This window comes from Pongo pygmaeus, chromosome 11, assembly GCF_028885625.2.
Source record: "Pongo pygmaeus isolate AG05252 chromosome 11, NHGRI_mPonPyg2-v2.0_pri, whole genome shotgun sequence".
NCBI classification, from domain to species: Eukaryota; Metazoa; Chordata; class Mammalia; order Primates; family Hominidae; genus Pongo; species Pongo pygmaeus.
In genome coordinates, this window is record NC_072384.2 from 44,510,814 (window position 1) to 44,531,633 (window position 20,820).

At 33.0% G+C, this 20,820-nt stretch overlaps 1 long non-coding RNA gene across 1 annotated transcript in view; it reads left to right on the plus strand.

Annotated features, from left to right (window-relative positions):
* LOC134737682 (uncharacterized) overlaps positions 1–18,748 on the plus strand; it is a 134,518-nt gene extending 115,770 nt beyond the window's left edge. The window contains exon 3 of the long non-coding RNA XR_010122797.1: positions 17,714–18,748. This is a non-coding gene — a long non-coding RNA (uncharacterized LOC134737682). The remainder of the gene's footprint in view (positions 1–17,713) is intronic.
* Positions 18,749–20,820: the final 2,072 nt, after the last annotated feature.

The window sequence follows — 20,820 nt, forward strand, 5'->3', positions numbered from 1 at the left end:
TGGATTGTTTTCTTTGCATGAGATAGGCACTTAATGCATGTTTGTTACATGAAAATGTTAGATTTTAGTCTTTTATATTGTAACTCAGTGTGTGGCCCAATTTAAGGTTATCTGTTTTGCTCACCAGGTGTGGCTATTTTATTTTAATCATAACTATAGACACAAGACAAGCACTTTCTGCCATTGAGATTATTTGAAAAGCTGTACTGGGGTTTCCGAAGATATTTACATGAGTTTTTTCTTTGAAAACTTTAAGTTCTGTAATAGCATATGAACATTTATTGTATGTGCCGTCTTACAAATTTTCATAGACAAAACCACACATTTTCATGTGTATGAATGTATAATTTCTCCCAGAACTGCCTGGTGGCAGTGGGGGGCTGGAGGCTGTGTCTACATTATATTTTGAGATTGAATGTAATTCAATTATATTCACCTAAATTATATTTCCCATTATATTTTGAGATTGTTTCAATTGTATTTTTTTTTTGTATTTTGAGATTGTTTCAATATTGTTTTAATCTCAAAATACAATGGGAACAATCTCAAAATATAATGGGAAATATAACTTAGGGTGAAAAGACTCATAAAAGGAAATTATTTACATTAAAAAATATATAACTCCCAAATCCTAAGCAACTCTTATCCATACCATCTCCCTCAAACATATTAAATCATACTTCAAATGTATTATAGAGATAATAGTAATAAATTTATGAAATTATTCTTATTGAAAATGTTGACTTTGGGCTACAAGGAAAAATCTGGGGACATGATAAAAGTGACAAAGAACTCAAAGTTTACCCTTGAGAGGATTGTGTTAGACTTGGGTTGAGGAGGGAAGAGGAGTACCATTCACATCCAGCTCTACCAGTTTCTTCCTAAGCTGTCAGAGGGCCCTGCTGTAGGTAGGAGGGAGAAGAAAAACTTGTAGAAAGTGGATGAACAACAGCCTTTTGTTTTTCCACTTTTGTGATTGTAAGGAAAGAATGAAGTGTGGACTGTTTTCCTTGACAGATCTTAACACAGAAATTCATAGATTCACATACCTCCTTTTGTCCCAAGCAAAGCCATCTGGTCACTAAGCTAAGAGATCACTGCTAGATATGACTGTTTAGAGCAACATGTGCCATGTACAAGTGGCAAATCCTATGGAGGCTGAAACCCTCTATGTATAGTTTTAATCAATTTAAAATTTTAGACCAGCTCACATATGATGAAAATTATGAATAAACAACTTTAAGGTTAGGAGATAAGAGGTTTACGAAGCTAAAATTGTTAGATAGTTTAATCAAAGGTGGAATTTATTGCATATAAAACTTTGTTTTAAGAATTTTTATTAAACTATTAGAACAACACTGCAATGGCTTCAAATAAGTTTACAATCAAAGGTGTAGCAAATCCTATGTTTAGGAACCATAGCCCAGACTTTGTCAAATGCTATAAGCATTGAAGAGCAATAACTTTTAATAACATCTGATTTATTTTAAAAGAGGCATGACTTTCCATTCAAAGAAATATAATATTTACTCAAGGAATAGTTATTTCCCCAGATTGTACTTGAATTAGGCAATTATTAATATTTTTTATTTATTGTACTTTATACACAGGCTGCATACTGGCACTCTAGCCCTAATTTGTGGCCTGCACAATATTTTGTACATTTCAAAGTTAGTTTTTAACACCTAAAATACAAGTATCTGGATTTCTAGCTTAAATTTAAAAAACATTCACTCTCTGAAAATATTGGGCATTTTGATCTACATAGCAAAGATGAGATCAAGGCAAGCAGAAATTTCCTTTTTTACAGATGAGCACTGTGTTCACCTCAGCACTTGGCTAGCTGCCTTCACTTATGTAAATAACTTGTCCAAACCCAAAAGACACTTGGGTTTGCCCCAATTGATGAAAACATCATGGTCTACTAGAAATGAATGTCAACCCTACATCCATGATTGCGGAGCCATCTATCTGGAAATCACTGGGATACGTTGAAATTCAAAACAATAATACTAAAGAAAACATTATAAGGAATGAAAAGTGAAAACACGAGAGCAGGATGAACTGTTTGTTATCTTAAGAGACACAAGACAGATGGGTTCATGCTCCAAACTACCATTCTCAGCACTTTAGGGAGTCTTAGGTGAATCATTGAGTATTTGGTAAGTCTAAGATTGAGAAGTAAAATGTTAGAATTTGGTGGAAATCACCTTAATTTCTGTGTACAGTAAGTAATATTCTAACTTAAAAATGCTAAAATACCTCTGACTGAAGATGCTTATAAGATGCTCAGGGTTAACTGTGTTAGATGCTTTCCTCTTCTAAAGACCTTTGCTTTTAACTAAATGCTTGCTTATCTTTCTAATTTAACATAGTCCCACATTCTTCTTTGTAGTAATTTTGGGCTATCAGATAACATATAATGGAAAACATGTTTATGTCTTCCACCAGTTCTTGTTGCATATTTCAAATGCTTAGAACAACAATTTTCAGAAGCTTTCATTAAGGTTAATTTAAAAACTACATTAAATACAGACAGATTTTCTCACAAACAAAATGCAATGTGTACTTAACAGACTTCTGTATGTTATATTTGATAAACTACCTCATATAAATGCAAATTTTGACTTTCTGCCAGAACCAGGTGGTATGGAAAATATTTCTATTAAACAAATAATGCTGGAAGAGCAAACTTCAAGCGCTGGTATGTTACATAAGGAGACAGGATGTTTCATTGAGGTTTGATGTATATTTCAGGTTGACCTTTATGCATACAAAATAAAAGAAACATGCTGAAGAACAATATGTGGTGAGCGGTTGTCTTTAGCGTGCAAGAGGATTCAGGAAAATATACCTGGGGAGGGATTTTTACATATTCAGAAAAATAGGCTAAAATATTGTTTTCTGTTTTGCATGGTTATTTGCTTGCATTATCTTACCCACTGTGGTAGTTATCTGGATAGCTTTCATCTTAATCACTAACTAAAATTGAACAAGGAGAGCTAAATAAATCAGGATGATCCCATATATTGCCTCACACAGAAAGGCTTCTTTGAACTCTCAGCTAGACAAAATACAATCAGAACACTCATGTAAACAGGAGACCTCCTCAAAAATAATAACCTTAATGTGACTATGAAAAAAACATTACACAAGCCTAAATTAAAGGATATCCTACAAAATACATGATCAGTACACCTCAAAATTGTCAAGGTCACCAAAAGCAAAGAATGTCTTGAACACTCATACATCAGAAGACACTAAGAAGATGTGATAACTACATGTAATGTAGTATTCTGGATGAGATCTTGAAACAGGAAAAGGACATGAAAAAACTGGTGACATTCAAATAAAGCATGTAGTTTAGTTTAGTTAATAGTTATATACCAGTGTTGACTCAATTCTGACAAATACACTACAGTAATGTAAGTTGTTAACAATAGGGGAAACTGATACAATGTACACTGGAACTCTCTGTAAAATCTTTGTAACTTTTCTGTAAATCTAAAACCATTCTCCCAAAAGTTTATTGAAATTAAAAGAATAAACAGAAGATAAATGGAGAAAATATTATTTGGCCCAAAGGTATATGTTCAGGCTTATGAAGATACTTCTATTCATTCCTAATAGGATAACTCCTTGGAATTGCTATGTTGGAGAGGGTGATGATTATATTCAAATTCTATCCACTTTCTTGCTTAGTCACTGTGATGAATCATGTATGGTGTCCACCTGATGACTAGGTGTTCATTCCAAAGACAGTTGTTGCCTACATGAAGTGCAATGGGAAAACCTGTGACCTTGAACGCATTGGTACTGGGTCCTAAAAATTAGGCCTAACAAACTTGATCCTCGCTGTAGACATAGGCTATATTTGTGAGGTGTTTTTATGAGATGGGCTGAAGTCTCCAGAGAAATGTTTGATTTAGGAAATGGTAGTCATATTGAAGAATGTTGCAAATCGTTAAAAAATACTATAATGATAATTTGCAATATGGGAATAATGCCTAATATAAAAATATACAAAATTGGGAATAACTATTAGGTTTGAGGTGATAGGTTAATTATCTAAAAGTAAAACCCCAACTTTAAAGAAAAAATATTTTATACATAAACACACACACAAACACACACACACACACACAACCCCACGAAGATGCTGATGATAATGATAGCTTTTTCATGGGGACTTCTGTTCTAACCACTGCACTTAGAGCTTTATATACTCTCTCCAAGGTTGCTATCACCACTTCTGTTTTATAGTTAAGTCAATAAGACTCAGAAAGAATAAGTAACTTGCCAAAGTACCCACATCTTGTAAGTAATACAGTAACTTTCCTCTAATCAGTTTCTCACGACAACACCTATTACCATCCTTGCCAACTTTCTCTCCTATCAAGTCTCTCAGGTCTTTATCTGCTTGGCATTATTTCTTGACTGTCTTTTTAGATTAATGACTCATGTTCATGTCTCAGAGACCATAAATGATAAGGCTGGCATTCTAACCCAAGTCCATCTAACCCCAAAGTCTATGTACTTAAAACAGTAAACTAACATGCCTGCAATACAATATTGTCTACATAATGCTCTTGATCTCAGATAATTCTAGAATGGCTAGTAGGCTCAATTATTCAACTATTTGAATTATTGTATTTACCTTTGGGGTATGAATAAATTAACACATTTTATATACATTTGAAAATGCTAAAAAAACTCTCTGATCAAAATATTCACTACCAAAAATATAGTTTTAAAAAGAATATGGAATTACATTTTTATCTTTGACAAAATATCTGTTAACTTCAATATGTAAATATTATGTATATTAAAGTCACAATGTAAAACTGTATAGGAATTATAAAAGTGGATTGAGAACAAAGGAGAAAGCCTGGGGTTGGAACACTGAGAAACTTTGTAGGGTCTTAATGAAAAGTTTCTAGAGAGAGAACAGTAGACTTTATTGATGTTGTTGTTTCTTAATATAAGACCTTAGGTTTTCATTCCTTTAAAAGTAGTCAACATTTTGGTGAGAAATGCAGGGTATTCCTCGTGCTAGAGAAGATAGAGTGGGCTAGCTGAGATTTCTGGAGATCTGTTTAGACTTCTGATCTAATGTGTTATTTCTGCTAATCTGAGAGTAACATTACTGACTCATAGGAGACAATTTAATTGTCTGTAATGATAATATCTGACTGAGCCTATAACTCTTAAGAGCCAACTAGTTTTAATAAAATAATTTTCATTTATATCATAACATACTTAAATTTCTTTCGTTTTAGGATCAAAATGTAGCCAAGGCTTTTAGAGTTCATGAACTTTCAAAAAGAGATCTTTCCTTTCCCATTGAAATGGGAATAGCAGTCATTGTGTGCTTCCTAAGAAATCCTTGTCTTTACAGAGCTAATAAGTTATAGTATACATATATTCAGCACAACCAGTATTCTATTCCAAGGGGAAGTTAAATTGGAAAATTATAGTTGTTTTTATTAATTCTATATAATAAACATTTTTCTGAATCCTTGAGAGAATTCAAAAGTCAGAAAAAAATTAATTATATAAAGTATGATTTTAGTAGCGGGTTAATAAAATCATATGTACTCTTAACATACTTAATGTGAGGAAGCCTGACAAATGGCATTGACTTTATGACAAAATCAATATTTGTTTTGCTATGCTGGGTAAATTTATTTCTCATAGTATCAAAAGAACAAAATTCAAAGAATATGCAAAACCAGAGACTTCCAAAATTGAATATGAAGTGAAATATTATCAAAACCTATATTAAGCTGCTCTAGATTAGTTATTATTTAAAGCAGATAGTCAAAAGTATTCAACTTTTAAAGTGAAACTCTCGTATATTTAAATACGAGTGACTTCAAATTTGATACTATTATTATTTCTTTATACATTTTTTCCAGGGAAAATTTCAGATTTTGAGCCAAGCATAGAATTATATGGTTGGAGGTTACATAATGCAGACCTACAGTGTTTTATATTATGTCTAGAAGATAGAGCATTAGATTGAACAGAGAAAGTCATAGAGATGTCACATTGTTGAAATTTCTGATCTAGTTGCGATGCTTAGGTTTGAATGACAAACCCAAGGGCCAAATTCACAAAACAATTACATTTCCTTTTTGCACTCTTGATGCCCAAAATACTGGGATTTGCACTTTTAAACAGACAAAATAAATTATCTCTTTCCTCCTTATAAAACTTTAAATTTACAAATGTTTCTTACCTAACTTTAAGAACTCTCCTTAGGGGCTTAACAGACCTGAAAAAACACACAGGACAACCAAAAAAGGTGTTCCCAGCTCAGCCATCCTGTTTATCTACCTGGTTAGCTCTAGTTCATTGCAAACCACAGGCACATAAAGATTTCTACCCAGAGCATCTCTAAAATACGTAGCATTACTTTAAAAAGCAGTTTATGTCATTACTTTTTTAACATATTACATTGATTTCTAAAAGAAAAGAATAATGTCACCAATCAGCCTCTATTTCTCTTTACTGTTGAATAGCAGATTATATCCCTTTAAAGCTCACTTCTTGCCATCATTGTCAGAAAGAGAAATGCACAAATTATATATAATTTATGCACATTAAATGTACATCAAAATTCCTAGGTATTTAAAAAAATTCTTGATATTATGACTTTTTAAATGTTGGAAATCTACTTATTATCCAAATAAAAGTTATTAGCAATATGAAAAAATAGATTTTCATTTTAATCCAAAATAAACAAAAATACCCTTAGAATTGTTACAATACTGATATTTGTCAGTGCAGATGGATACCCTTAAAGATTCTCGTTTTTGTTGGCCCACAGCCACTTATTGTAAGTACTACAATAACCTTCCTTTCATTGATTGTTCCTGACAACACCTAGTACCATGTCAAACTTTGCCTCTTGTGTAGTTTCCCAAGGCTTCATCCTCTTTGCATTGTTTCCTGACTCCTTCTTTATGGTGAGGACTCAAGTTCATGGTCTCACGGACATTCACTTGCGCTTGTCCCAAGAAAGTTCTTCAGATTGAATCTGATGCTGCAAAACACTTCTGCCTTGATGAAGGAATCTTCCATGATTCGAATAACTTTGTATTAGTTACGGCCTTTAAGTATTCCAGTGCTGAAATTACCAATACGTAGGGCAGCTCCACATCCTGGTTTGCCCAGTTCTGTTTTCTGCCTGTTATCATCAGTTAATTATTAGCAGCACTCACTCATACTCTTAAAATTGTTCCTATTTGATCACCATTTCAATAGCCAATTTTTAAAAGACAAGTGGAATTAGAATAAACTCATGAGACACGAGTGACAGAATTGCTGCTTTAGGAAGGAACACTATTTGAATTATGTATAATGAATATTACTGTACTTCTGATGATAAATGCCTAAAAATCAAGCTGTAGTGCAAAGGGTCTTTTATTAAAATTCTAGAACCAGGCCTCAGAGAAGGTAAATAATGGAGAGTTTTCTACCCAAAGGCGTAGTGACCATGTGCAAGAAATTATCATTTGTAAGTTTATACACACATACCAATTTAGTCTTAGTAACAAGATTTGATTAACAGTGAATAATAAAAGACCGAAGTATTTTAAAATAATATAATATAATATAATTTTATTATTCATTGTATTGTTGTGAGTTACCTCAAATAGCAGCCTGGATTGAAAAAGGAAAATAGCACCTACTGAGGGACTACAATGTGTCAGGCATTGAGATGGGTATTATAATTAGGCAATGGGATTGTAAATACAGATATGTTAACACACATGGTCAGAGGGCCTCCTGGAAGATCATGGTAATGAAAGACAAGTTAATCTCTTGGGATAAATAAAAAACTAGAGGAGAAAAAGATAAATGAGACAGATACTAATAGGATACAATATCTTGCCCTTCTACATGGACAATGGAGAGGTTCAACTATGTTGTTGTCTCAGGTGATGGCTATTGTGGAAAGCTCATCTCGTCTTTGAAGGTGGGAAGGGAAATGTCTGCAAGCAAGGCTCAGGGATCAGCACTGGGAGAGCAGAGAGACAACGATTTCCAGAAGACCTGAGAAGGAATTTCTGGCCATTCCTAAGTAGTAATACATGCTGGAGAACTGAGGACTGAACCCAGCCATAAGGGGACTCTCATCTCAGCACATACACAGCTGAAAGCAGAAAGAAAGTGTGGATTTGAAAAAGGTTTTGCAGATTGAGGATATCCTCAAATTCTCAGGGTAAAAAGTGTATTGATTTAATACTAATGTGCATTTTCTCTTATTTTTTTGGTCTGTATAACTTTGTGGCAAGAGTTAATATGTGAACAGCAGTGTACTATAAGCTTATTATTTGAGGTAGTCCATGAACAATTGCATGAATGGAGGGGTGAATGTACCACACACATGCTATTACATTTTATTCTCACCACAACTTTGGAAAGTAGATATTATCATCCCCACGTGACAGATGGGGACACAGTATACACAGATTGAATAACATCCAGGATTATACAATTAGTGGCAGAGCAGCTCTAACTCCAAAGTCCATTTATTTTCCAGCATATTATTAAGATTGTAAAGCACTGCTTTTCAAAGTTAAATGTTTGTAGTGATCATCTGGTTTTTGTTTTTATTTTTTAAGGCATACTCTGAATCAGGTGGTCTAGGATGGGTCTGAGATGTCACATTTCTAACAAATTCCTAGGTTAGATGACAATGCTGTGGGTCCACAGACCACACTTTGAGTAACATGAGTATATTGCCTTTATTCTTGAGTTTTCAGGATTATAGATGCACCATTTGTTAAAAGTTATTTACATACTTATTTGCAGCAATTTCTTTTGCATTTACTTATTGTTTGTAAAATTCAAAATTATGATGTATGACATTGATCACCATTTGTAATTTCTCATCAGGTGAAATATTCTGTGGGATAGATAGTTGCAGATGCACTTTTTGTGAGTTAATGATATGTTCCCATAATGAAATAGGATCATGAGGCTAGGTTGATGTGATGTAATATTTCTCTGCAGTCTACAGTGTGCTTCCACGGTTACTGTCATATTTCCTATTAGCGACATTTTGTTGCTCTACAGGTAATATACAAAAATATCTCCTACCTATGAAAATTTAAATTTTAGCTCAACTGTTTCATGGTTATTATAAAGGAAAATAAAAAAATAAGTAAATACATACAAAGCAGTAAAACAATAACAAATACTCCCAAATTAAAGAAGTTCAACCTGCTATCACCAATATGGTTTCAGGAGACTGTTTTCATGATATGGAGACTGAGTTGAAAGGATTTCCTCCTCTATGTTCATCGTAGCTTTTAATTTAATTTTACTCACCTTACTTTGGCTCAAGACCCTCAGTCACCTCTGTTCAGGAGGTAGAGCAGTTCTTTACCATCAATTGTGATAGGCACGGGGAGCTAGGCTGAGAGAATGAAGTGCCTCCTACAGCTACTTCGAAAAATAAGTATCTTAGAACTTGATTATTTAAAATAATAGTAATTTTAAATATTTTGATGTTTATTTTAATATCCCTTTCTTACAATATAATATGTTCCAATATTTTATTATCTAAATATCCATATTATATAAATTATACTTATAATTACTGTATAAATAATTAATGTTCATTAACAGCAAACTTTTTATTATGGCAAAATCTAATAACGACTCTTGCTAATACATTAAGTTGTAGTCATTCTATTTTTAAGTAGCTATTAAATTCTTTTAAAAAGATTTTTTAATAAAGGAGAGCTCTAAAAGTTTATATTAACTTAATTTTAACCAATACAAAAGATAACTGGGTAAAAAAAGAAAAAGTCCTCTAAAAAGAAAACAACCTGACAAAGTGATTCTAAAGTTCATATAAAGAGGAAAAAGACCCAGAATATCTAACACAATATTCAAGGAGAAGGATTACATGAATTTGAAAAATTCACACTGACATCAAGACTTACTATAAAGCTACAATAATCAAGATAGTGTGTTACTGGCAAAATGATAAACAAATAGATAAATGGAACAAGATAGAGACCCCAGAAACAGACCCACACAAATATAACAAAGTAGCAAAGGCATTTCAATGAAGAACAGATAGCCTTTGCAACAAATGGCGCAGGAACTACTGGACATCTACATGCAAAAAATAAAAAATAAAAACAATCGAGATGTTAACCTTATACCCTTCGCCAAAATTAACTCAAATAGATTACAGACATAAAATGCAAAACTATAAACCTCCTAGAAGATAGCACAGCAGAAAATATAGATGAAATCTTGGGTTTGGTGCTGACATTTTAAAGTAAAAGGGACAATTCATAAAAAAAGGATTGATACAAGGGGCTTCATTAAAATTAAAAACTTCTCCTCTGTAAAAAGGACTGTCAAAATTTCAGCACTTTGGGAGGCTGAGGCAAGAGGACTGCTTGAGGCCAAGAGTTTGAGACTAGCGTGGACAAGGTAGTAAAACACTGTTTATAAAAACAAAAATTTAAAACTGGGCATGGTGGCACATGCCTGTAATCCCAGCTACTTAGGAGACTGAGGCAAGAGCTGAGCTCAGGAGACTGACACTGTAGTAAGCTATGACTGCGTCACTGCACTCAGGCCTGGTGACAGAGTGAGACTCTGTCTCTCAGAGAAAAAAAAAAATGTCAAGAGAATGAGAATACAAGTAACAGTCTAGTAGAAAATATTTGCAGAGACATACCTAATGAAGAACTGTCATTCAAAATAGACAAGAACTTTTAAACTCGACAATTAAGAAATGAGCAACTCAATTAAGAAAGGAACAAGAGGGCTGAACAGACACCTCACCAAAGATGATATACAGATGGCAAATAAACATATGAAAAGAGGCTTGACATCATAGTCATTAGGGAATTGCAAATTAAAATAACAATGAGATATCACTATACAGCATTTTAAATGGGTAAAATCCAAAACATTGACAACATCAAATGCTGATGAGGGGGCAGAGCAATAGGAACTCTCATTCACTGTTGGTGGGAAGGCAAAATGGTAAAGCAACTTTGAAACATAGTTTTGGGAATTTCTTACAAAACTAAACATACTCTTACCATCTGATCCATCAATTCTGCTCCTTGGTGTTTACTCAAAAGAGTTAAAAACACGTCCACACAACTTGCACACAAATGTTTATACCAGATTTATAATTGCCAAAAAGTGGAAGCAACTAAGATGTCCTTCAGCAAGTGCATATATAAATAAATAGTTACATCTAGACAATGGAATATTATTCAGTGTTAAAAAGAAATGAGCTATCAAACCATGGAAAGATATGAAGACATTTCGAATGAATATTATGTGAAAGGAACCAATATGAAAAGTCTCCACACTGTAAGATTTCAACTATATAACATTCTAGAAAAGGCAAAACTGTGGAGAGTGTAAAAAAATCAGTGGCTGTCAGAGATTTGCAGACAGAAAGGGGTGAATAGGTGAAACAGGTAATGTTTAGGGCAGAATAACTGTTCTGCATGATACTACAATGGTGGCTACATGTCTGTATACATTTGTCAATATCCATAGATTGTACCACACTAAGAGTGAATACTAATGTAAATTAAGGGCTTTAGTTGATAACATCAATGTTGGTTCTTCTGTTGTAACAAACATACTACACTGATTAGGTAGGTTTATTGTGGGGGTGTCAATGTGTGTGAGAGCAGGGAGGGAGCAAATGGGAATTCCCTATACTTTGTGCTCAATTTTGTTGTAAAGCCAAAACTGTTCTTAAAAAAACACTATTAATTAAAACAAAGAAAGTTGTCAATTTAATGTTACATTATGCAGTCACTCAAGGAATGTATAATATTAATATTTCATTTTTGTTTTTATTGTCCTTATACAAGAGAGTTCTTCTAACCTCCATCCCCAATACACACACACACACAAACACACATTTCCTGTGTATGTTTAAAGCTTATCTCACAAAAGATTATTTTTCTTTACTTGGTAGATGATATTATGGAATGATGTCTTAGGTCAAATTGTTACAAATTTCAGGTCTAAGGCATTGACATTTTATGGCCTGAGGCAGGCCAGTGGATGTGATGACATAGAGTAGAACTGGACTATCTTAATGAGTGAACCAATTAGGGGATCAAACATATTTTAAATCTTATTATGGACCCATAATCTAGAAGGGATTTCATAGTAAAATTTCTTAAGTATTAAAAACTAAACTGATGTGACAGTTACTTAAGATCAAATAATAAGCCTTTGCTTTCACAGTGTCAAATAATTTTTTAATTAAAATAAGAAGGTGATGAAAATAAGAAGGTATGGTAAAGAGAATACCTTGAGCTATTGAGTTCACTTAGATTACACTTGCGAGGATGTGGATGGATTCTTGGGCACCGAAGCTTCAGATTTATTTTAAAAGCTCATTAATAAATCAAAGTTTTGTCATTTTCAGCAGCAATGTGTATGCATTAACCTTTTACAAAGAAAATGCAACAGCAATGTTTTTATTTCTTACATTATTTTCTGCAAACTTTAAAATTTAACATTGTGGTAGTTATATTTGTAAAATTATAAGCATGTATTTCAGACATTTTTAAAAACACAGGGATATATGCAATATGTACGAAGTCATCTCTGGTGCTTTGCACTTTAACCAATTCATTCACCATTTAAAAACAATTAAAAAATTAATTAAGCTGGATTCTGCCCTTGGATACACACAACAAAACCCCCATTGAAGTCAATGGAAATTGTGCATGCATATCCAGGGGCAGAATTTGGCCCGCTGTGTTTAATTCACTCTGATCATTCCTATTAATTCAATATTAATATTTCCGTTCATTTATTCAATTAGTTCTGTGGTATTCAAAATTCGTTGTATGTAATACATTGCGATCAGTCAATCATTACGTTTCCAGTCCACTTTCTAACAATCAATATTTGAAGTTAGTCAAGGCAAAATGCACTTAAAAACCAAAGAGAAAAAGAATTAGTCCCTCTGCAGAGATATCTCCCACTTTGTTGCCTGGTTTCTCGGGCCCAACCTCTCCCTGTGGATTTAGTCAGTGTGAGAGACATTAATAAATGTGGGGCAGAGTTGGCCCTTAGATCAAATGCTACTTTGTAGGGTAGCCAAGTAGGGCTATCTAATAACAGCCAGATGTGAAAGACTAAGCTCATGAAATACCCACCACTTAATTAGGTCACACAATACCATTTGGATTCTAACCAAATTTGGGTTATCTCTTTTCTGAGTGGAGGGATCTCTTCTGTCTTCCAAAAACAGATCAAAACCAACACAGTATGTTAATATTGCAGTATAAACATTGCATGCATGAATAAGTAGGGCTAAATTCAAGAAGTGCAATGATCCCCATGCTCCAAATTCATTAAAATATGACTTCTGTAGGCAGGAAAATGTAACCTTCTTATATAATTTTTACATCTGTTATAGGTATCCAGAGTATGCAAGATTATCTGCAAATTTATAGAGGGAAAGTCTGTGGAAATTTACAGTTCATATTTAAGTATTCATTGAACATTCTAAAAATATTATATTTTGTTTCTTAATAGCTTTATTGAATTATAATTATAATATAATAAACTACATGTTTAAAATCTACAATTTGATAAATTTTGATGTACATATACACCTGTGATATTGACATTACACTCAAGATATTGAACCTATTTATCACTCTAGAAAGTTTCCTCATGTCTCTTTTGTAATCCCTTCCTTTGATTCCCTACCCGTATCTCCCTTCAGGTAACCACTGATTTACTTTCTGTTATTAGAGATTAGTTTGAATATTTCGCAATTTTAAATAATGAAAAATGTACTACTTTGTGCCTGGCTTTTTCACTCAACAAAAATAATCTGAGATTAAATCATGTTGTGTGTATCAATAGTTCATTCCTCTCTATTGCTGAGTAGTATTCCATTGTATAGATATATAGTCATTGGTTTATGCATTGCCCTGAGGGCGGATACTTGGGTTGTTTCTGGTTTGAGGTTACTAAAAGTAAAGCTGCTGTGAATATTGTTGTACCAATCTTTGTATACACGTACCTTTTCTTTTCCCTTAAGTAACTAAGTAGAAGTAGAATGGCTGGGTAATATCATATGTGTATATTTAACTTTTCAAGAAACTGCCACATTATTTCCAAAGTGGTGTGCCATTTTATATTTACATCAGTATCATCACATGAGAGTTCTAGTTCCTCCAAATCCTTATCAACGTTTGGTATGGTCAGTCTTTTTAATTTTAGCCATTCTCATATGTGTGTAATAATATCTGTCATTGATTTATTTTGCATTTCTCTAGTAATTATGTTTAATATCTTTGTATGTGCTTATATGCCATCTGCTTATCTCCTTTGGTGAAGTGTCTATTCAAATCTTTTGTCCATTTTTAATTGGGCCATTTGTTTTCTTTTCCTTTTTTTTTTTTTGAGACAGAGTCTCACTCTGTCACCTAGACTGGAGTGCAGTGGCATGATCTTGGCTCACTGCAACCTCCGCCTCCCAGGCTCAATCGATTCTCCTGCCTCAGCCTCCTGAGTAGCTGGGATTACAGGTGTGTCCCACCAGGCCTGGCTAATTTTTGTATTTTTACTAGAGACGGACTTTCACCATTTTGGCCAGGCTGGTCACAAACTCCTGACCTCAAATGATCCACCTGCCTTGGCCTCCCCAAGTGCTGGCATTAAAGGCGTGAGCCACCACGCCTGGCCTGTTCGTTTTTTTATTGCTGAGCTTTAAGAGTTATTTATTTTTTTCTGAATAAAAGTCCTTTCTCATATATATGTTTGATATATATTTTCCCTCAGTCTACACATTGCCTTCAATTATCTTAACACTGTTTATTTAAAGAACTGATTTTTAATGATAGTCAATAAGTTTTTAAAAATTTTATTTTTAGAAAAATGCTATTAGTGTTATATTTTAAAAGCATTTATGCCTAGTCAAATGTCACAAAGATTTTCTTTTAGAAGTTTTATGGTATTATATTTTGCATTTAAGTCTGTATAATCCAGTTGAATTAATTTTCAAATATGGTTCAAGGTAAGGATTGAAGTTTTTCTTTGAATATTAATATTCAGTTGTTTCAGAACCATTTGTTAAATAGCATAAGCTTTCTCCACTCAATGATCTTCACACTTGTCAAAAGTAAGTTATTCATATCTATTTGTCTATCTTTATGCCAATACCACTCTTTCTTGATTGTTGTCACATTATACTCGTCTTGAAATCAAGTAGTTTCAGCCCTCAAATATGTTCTTCTTTCATAATATTGTTTTGGCTATTCTAGAGCCTTTACATTTCCATATAATTTTTGGAATCAACTTGTCTTTCTCCAGAAACCCTGCTGGGATTTTGTTTGAGACTGTATTAAATCTGTAGAAAAATTTGGAGAAAATTGGTAAATTAACTCTATTGACTTTTCCCAACCAATGGGCATGGTAAATTTTAGATTTATTTACTTTTTCTTTAATTTATTTCAGCGATATTTTATAGTTCCCAGTGTGCAAATATTGAGGATTTTTTATCATACTTATTTCTAAGAATTTTATTTTTTATACTGTTGTGGATAGTATTTTTGAAATATCAATTGCAGATTGTTTTTGGTAGCAGATGATAATTTTATATCAGAATTATATTCTGCAGTCTTAATCAACAAACTTATTAGGGTTAGGAGGTTTTTCTGTAAGTTCTATGGGATTTTCTGCATAGAAAATCATGTCATCTGAGATTAGGATAGTTTTAATTCCTTGCTTCTAATTTGAATGTTTTTTTCCTATTAGTTTATTGAAATGTCTAAAATCTCCAGTACATTGTAGAACAAAAGTGGTGAGCGCAAAAATTTTTGTCTTTTTCTTGATCTGAGAGAGAAAAACTTCAGTCTTCCGTCACCATAACTATGGTATCAGCTGTATGTTTTCCCGAGATGGACTTTTTCAGGCTTTGGAAATTGCAATCTATTTCTTGTTTACTAAGATTTCTATCAAGAATGAATATTGAATTTTGCCACATACTTGCGTGTGTGTGTATTTGTATTAACGTGATCATATGGTTCTCCTTTAATAGTTTATTAATATAGTGAATTACATGGTTTGATTTTTGAAAACTGAATCAGCCATGCATCACTCAGACAAACCCCAGTTGGTCAGGATGACGTATTACCCTGCTTGTATATTGTTGTATTTGACTTCCTTATATTTCACTGAGAATTTCTGTATGCATGGCATGAGGGGGACAGGTCTGTAGTTTTCTTGCAATTAGGTAGTTTGGTGTTCATATCAGGCTAATATTTTCCTCAGAGTATGAGTAGGACATTTTTCCTCTTCCTGAATTTCTGAATGAATTTGCATAAAATTGGTACAATTTTTTTTCTTAAATGTATGGTAGAATTCACTACTGAAACCATCTGGGATGAAAGAATTTTTTGGAATGTTTTTAAATTAAAAATTCAACTTATTTAAAATAGTTAGGGCTATTCATATGATCTCTTAAGTGATCATTCAATTGTTTCTCTGCTATTTCAATAATTTCTGCTCTGTCTTTTATTATTTTCTTTTCTTATTACTTTAGATTTATTTTGTGCTCCTATTACTAGTATTTTATAGAAGACCCTAAAGTCATTGCTTTAAGACTTAAAACGTTTATTTAACTAGTCATTTGGTGGTATAACTTTTCCTGCTTCTCATGGTTTGTACTGTGTTGGCAGCATCCCACACATTTTGATATGCTGTGTTTTCATTTGCATTTCTAATGACTTTCTAATTACTCTTCTGATTTAATTTTTCTGACCAATGGATTACTTAGAAATGTGTTCTATAATTTCTAAACATTTGTAGATTTTTCCAGAGATTTTTCTGTTATTTGTTTCTAATTTAATTTCATTGTAGTCAGAGACTGTGTCTGTTTTGCTTTGTGAATTTATTGGGACTTGTTTATGGACAAAAAATAGGATATATTAATAAATGTTTCCTGTGCACTTAAAATAATGCATATTCTATTGTTGAGTGGCATGTTCAATGAATCAAATTGGTTGATAGTACTTTTTTTTAGTTCTTCTATATCCTTATTTTCTATTTCTTCTATCAATTATTGAAATGGGATACTGAAACCTCCGACTATAATAATGCATTTATTTTTTTCTTGTGGTTCTGTCAGTTCTTTATGTTTTGAAACCTTCTTTTTAAAAACATCAAAGTTTAGGAATGCCATATCCTCTTGCCAAATGTATGCAATTATTACTGTGAAATGACCAGCTTATCCTTTGATTAGTGTTAGTATGGTAAATCTTTTGTCCTTTTAATGTTAAACAATTTTTCTATATTTAACATGCATTTCTTTTAGGCAGTCTATAGTAAGATCTTGCTTTTTAATCTAATCTGATAATCTCTGCCTTTTAAATGGAATTTTTAGCTTATTTCTCTTTAATATGATTGTTGATATTATTAGGTTCAATCCTATCATCTACTATTTTATATTTGACCTTTGTTCCCATTCTGCTGTATTTTTCTGCCTTTTTTGAGTTAGTATTAGGTTAGTGCAAATGTAATTATAGCTTTTGCATTGTTAGAATTTGCTGTTTGACATTGGAATACATTCTTAAATAAATGTGGTTAGGTTATACATCATTTTAATGGGCATTTCTTGCTTTATGTTTTTTTGTTTTTTTACTAATGACTTATTATTTGCTGTTTATTTTAGACTATGGAAATGATGTTAGACACAAAGCAAATTTGAGCGATTTTCTTATTTGAGTTCAAAATGGGCTGTAAAGCGGTGGAGACAACTCGCAACATCAACAATCCATTTGGCCCAGGAACTGCTAAGGAATGTACAGTGGAGTGGTGGTTCAAGAAGTCTGGCAAAGGAGATGAGAGCCTTGAAGATGAGGAGTGTAGTGGCTGACCACTGGAAATTGACAACAACCAATTAAGAGCGGTCATCGAAGCTGATCCTCTTACAATGACACAAGAAGTTGCCAAAGAACTCAGTGTTGACCGTTCTTTGGTCATTCAGCATTTGAAGCAAATTGGGAAGGTGAAAAAGCTTGGTAAGTGGGTGCCTCATGAGCTGAGCGAAAATTTTTAAAAAATCATTGTTTTGAAGTGCTGTCTTCTCTTATTCTACGTGACAACAATGAACCATTTCTCTATCAGATAGTGATGTGCAAGGAAAAGTGGATTTTATATGACAATTGGTGATGACCAGCTCAGTGGTTGGACAAAGAAGAAACTCCAAAACACTTCCCAAAACCAAACTTGCACCAAAAAAAGGTCATGGTCACCATTTGGTGATCTGCTGCTGGTGTGATCCACTACAGCTTTCTGAACCCCAGCAAATCATTACATCTGAAAAGTATGCTCAGCAAATTGATGAGATGTACTGAAAACTGCAATGCCTGCAGCCGGCATTGGTCAACAGAAAGAGTCCAACTCTTCACAACAACCCTCGACCACATGTTGCACAACCAACACTTCAAAAGTTGAATGAATTGGGCTATGAAGTTTTGACTCATCTGTCATTCACCTGACCTCCTGCCAACTGACTACCACATCTTCAATCATCTCGATAGCTTTTTGCAGGGAAAAAGCTACAATCAGCAGGATGCAGAAAAATACTTTCCAAGAATTCATCAAATCCCAAAGCACAGATTTTTATGTTACAGGAATAAACAAACTTATTTCTCATTGGCAAAAATGTGTTGATTGTAATGGTTCCTATTTTGATTAATAAAGATGTGTTTGAGCCTAATAATGATTTAAAATTCATAGTCCAAAATCGCAATTACTTTCCCACCAACCTAATATATTGTATTATTCCATTTTATGTCTTGTTGGTGTATTCGCTATTAGTCCTTGATTTATTACTTTAATGATTATCTTATAGTTCATAGCATATATCTTTAACTTATCACAGTCCTGTATAAGAACTTTACCATAGTATTCTTCTATCACCATTCTCTTAGAAATGAACTGCTGCTGTTTTAAATTCTACTTACAGGTATGCTACAAACCCCACAACATATTTTTATTGTTTTTGTTTAAACAGTCCATTATATTTTAAAGAGATTTAATACTAAGAAAATGATTTGTTTACTCATGTAATTACCTTTTCTGATGTTGCTTATTCATGTAGATGCATATTTTCATTTATTATTACTCAGCCTGAAGGAAATCTTTTAACATTTCTTATATTACCTAACTGTTAGTAACAAATTCTGTCAGCTTTTGTATACATGCAAAAGTTTTCGTTTACTTTTGTTTTTGAAAGATGTCTTTGCTGGGTATAGAATTCTAATTCAACAGATTTATTCATTCAGTGCTTTAGAAATGATACTCCGTTGTCTTCCTGTTTTTATTGGTTTAACAAGAAATCTGTCATATCTTTTTCTTTGCTTCTTTATCCTTATCTTTGCTTCTTTTTTTTTTTTTTTTTTTTCTGGGCACTTTTAAGAGTTTCTCTTTATCCCTGGTTTTGAGCAATGTGATTATAATGTAATCTGGTGAGGTTTTCTTTATATTTCTTGTGCTTAAGTTTGTTTGAATTTCCTGGATCTATGGGTTTACAGTTTTCATCAAATTAAGAAAGTTGTCAGTCATAATTTCTCCAAATTATTTTTATGTCCATCCTCTTTCAACTCTTTCAGGGACACCAATGACACAAATATTATGCCATTTAAAGTGGTTCCACAACTCCCTAATTCTCTGTTTACTTTTTTTAAATAAATATTTTAAAAAATACTTTCTCTGTTCATTTTTAAAAGATAAATATTTTATTTTTGTTTTTCTATTGCTATGTTTTCAAATTTATTAATTTTTTTTCTGCAGCATCTTACCTGCAACTTATCTCATCCAGTGTATTTCATCTTAGACATTGTAGATTTCATCTTCACAAGTTTGATTTTGGTATTAAAAACATTATCTCTTTCTTTACCTCTTACAATGCAATTATAAATTCTATCTTAACATCCTTATCTGTTAATTCTAACATCTGTGGAAGTTCTATGTGGATTTGCTTGATTTTTCTTCTTATCATAGGTTGTATTTTCCTACTTCTTGTCATGTCTGGTAATATTTGATTAGATGACAGTATCATACATTTTATTTTATTGAGTGTAAAAATAGTCTACAGCTATATTCTGGCACACGGTTAAATCATATGAACATAGTTTGATTCTTTTGGATCTTCCTTTTAAGATTTGTAAGTTGGGTCTGGAGCTAAGCTCAGTCTAGGACTAATTATTCCCTACCACCCAGGCAAGATTCTGTTGAGTACTTTACCCAGTGCTCCATTAATCATGAGGTTTTCCAATCTGGCTGGTAAGGGTAGACGCTGCTCCCACTTCTGGGTGATCACTGGAAATTGTAACATCTAACATTTTTGGATCCTTCTTTCCCTGGTTTGGGGTAGTTTCTTAATGATCTTCAATGTTGCTTCTCAGTTGAAAGTGGAAGTCTTAAGTTCACCAGGTAATCATAATTTTTGTGCCATGACCTCATCATTGCATCTCAAACAGGGCATAAAAAAGGGCAGGTTATGGTCCTCTTCCACAATAAGTCATCTAAATTTTCACAACATGAAGAACTTGGAGAACTGGCAATTATCTGGTTAACTGACTAACTGTAGATCATAGGAATCATTTGTTGTGAATATTATTTAGGGTTCAGAATAATTCAGTTTGGGGAAATAAAATCTAGTTTGAATTCAATGACAGATTTTCACGTGACCCTGCTCTTTGTGTCACTGGGTAGATGCATGCGATTCCAATCATCACAGAGTAGCTTAGCAGAATGGAGACTCGTAACTAG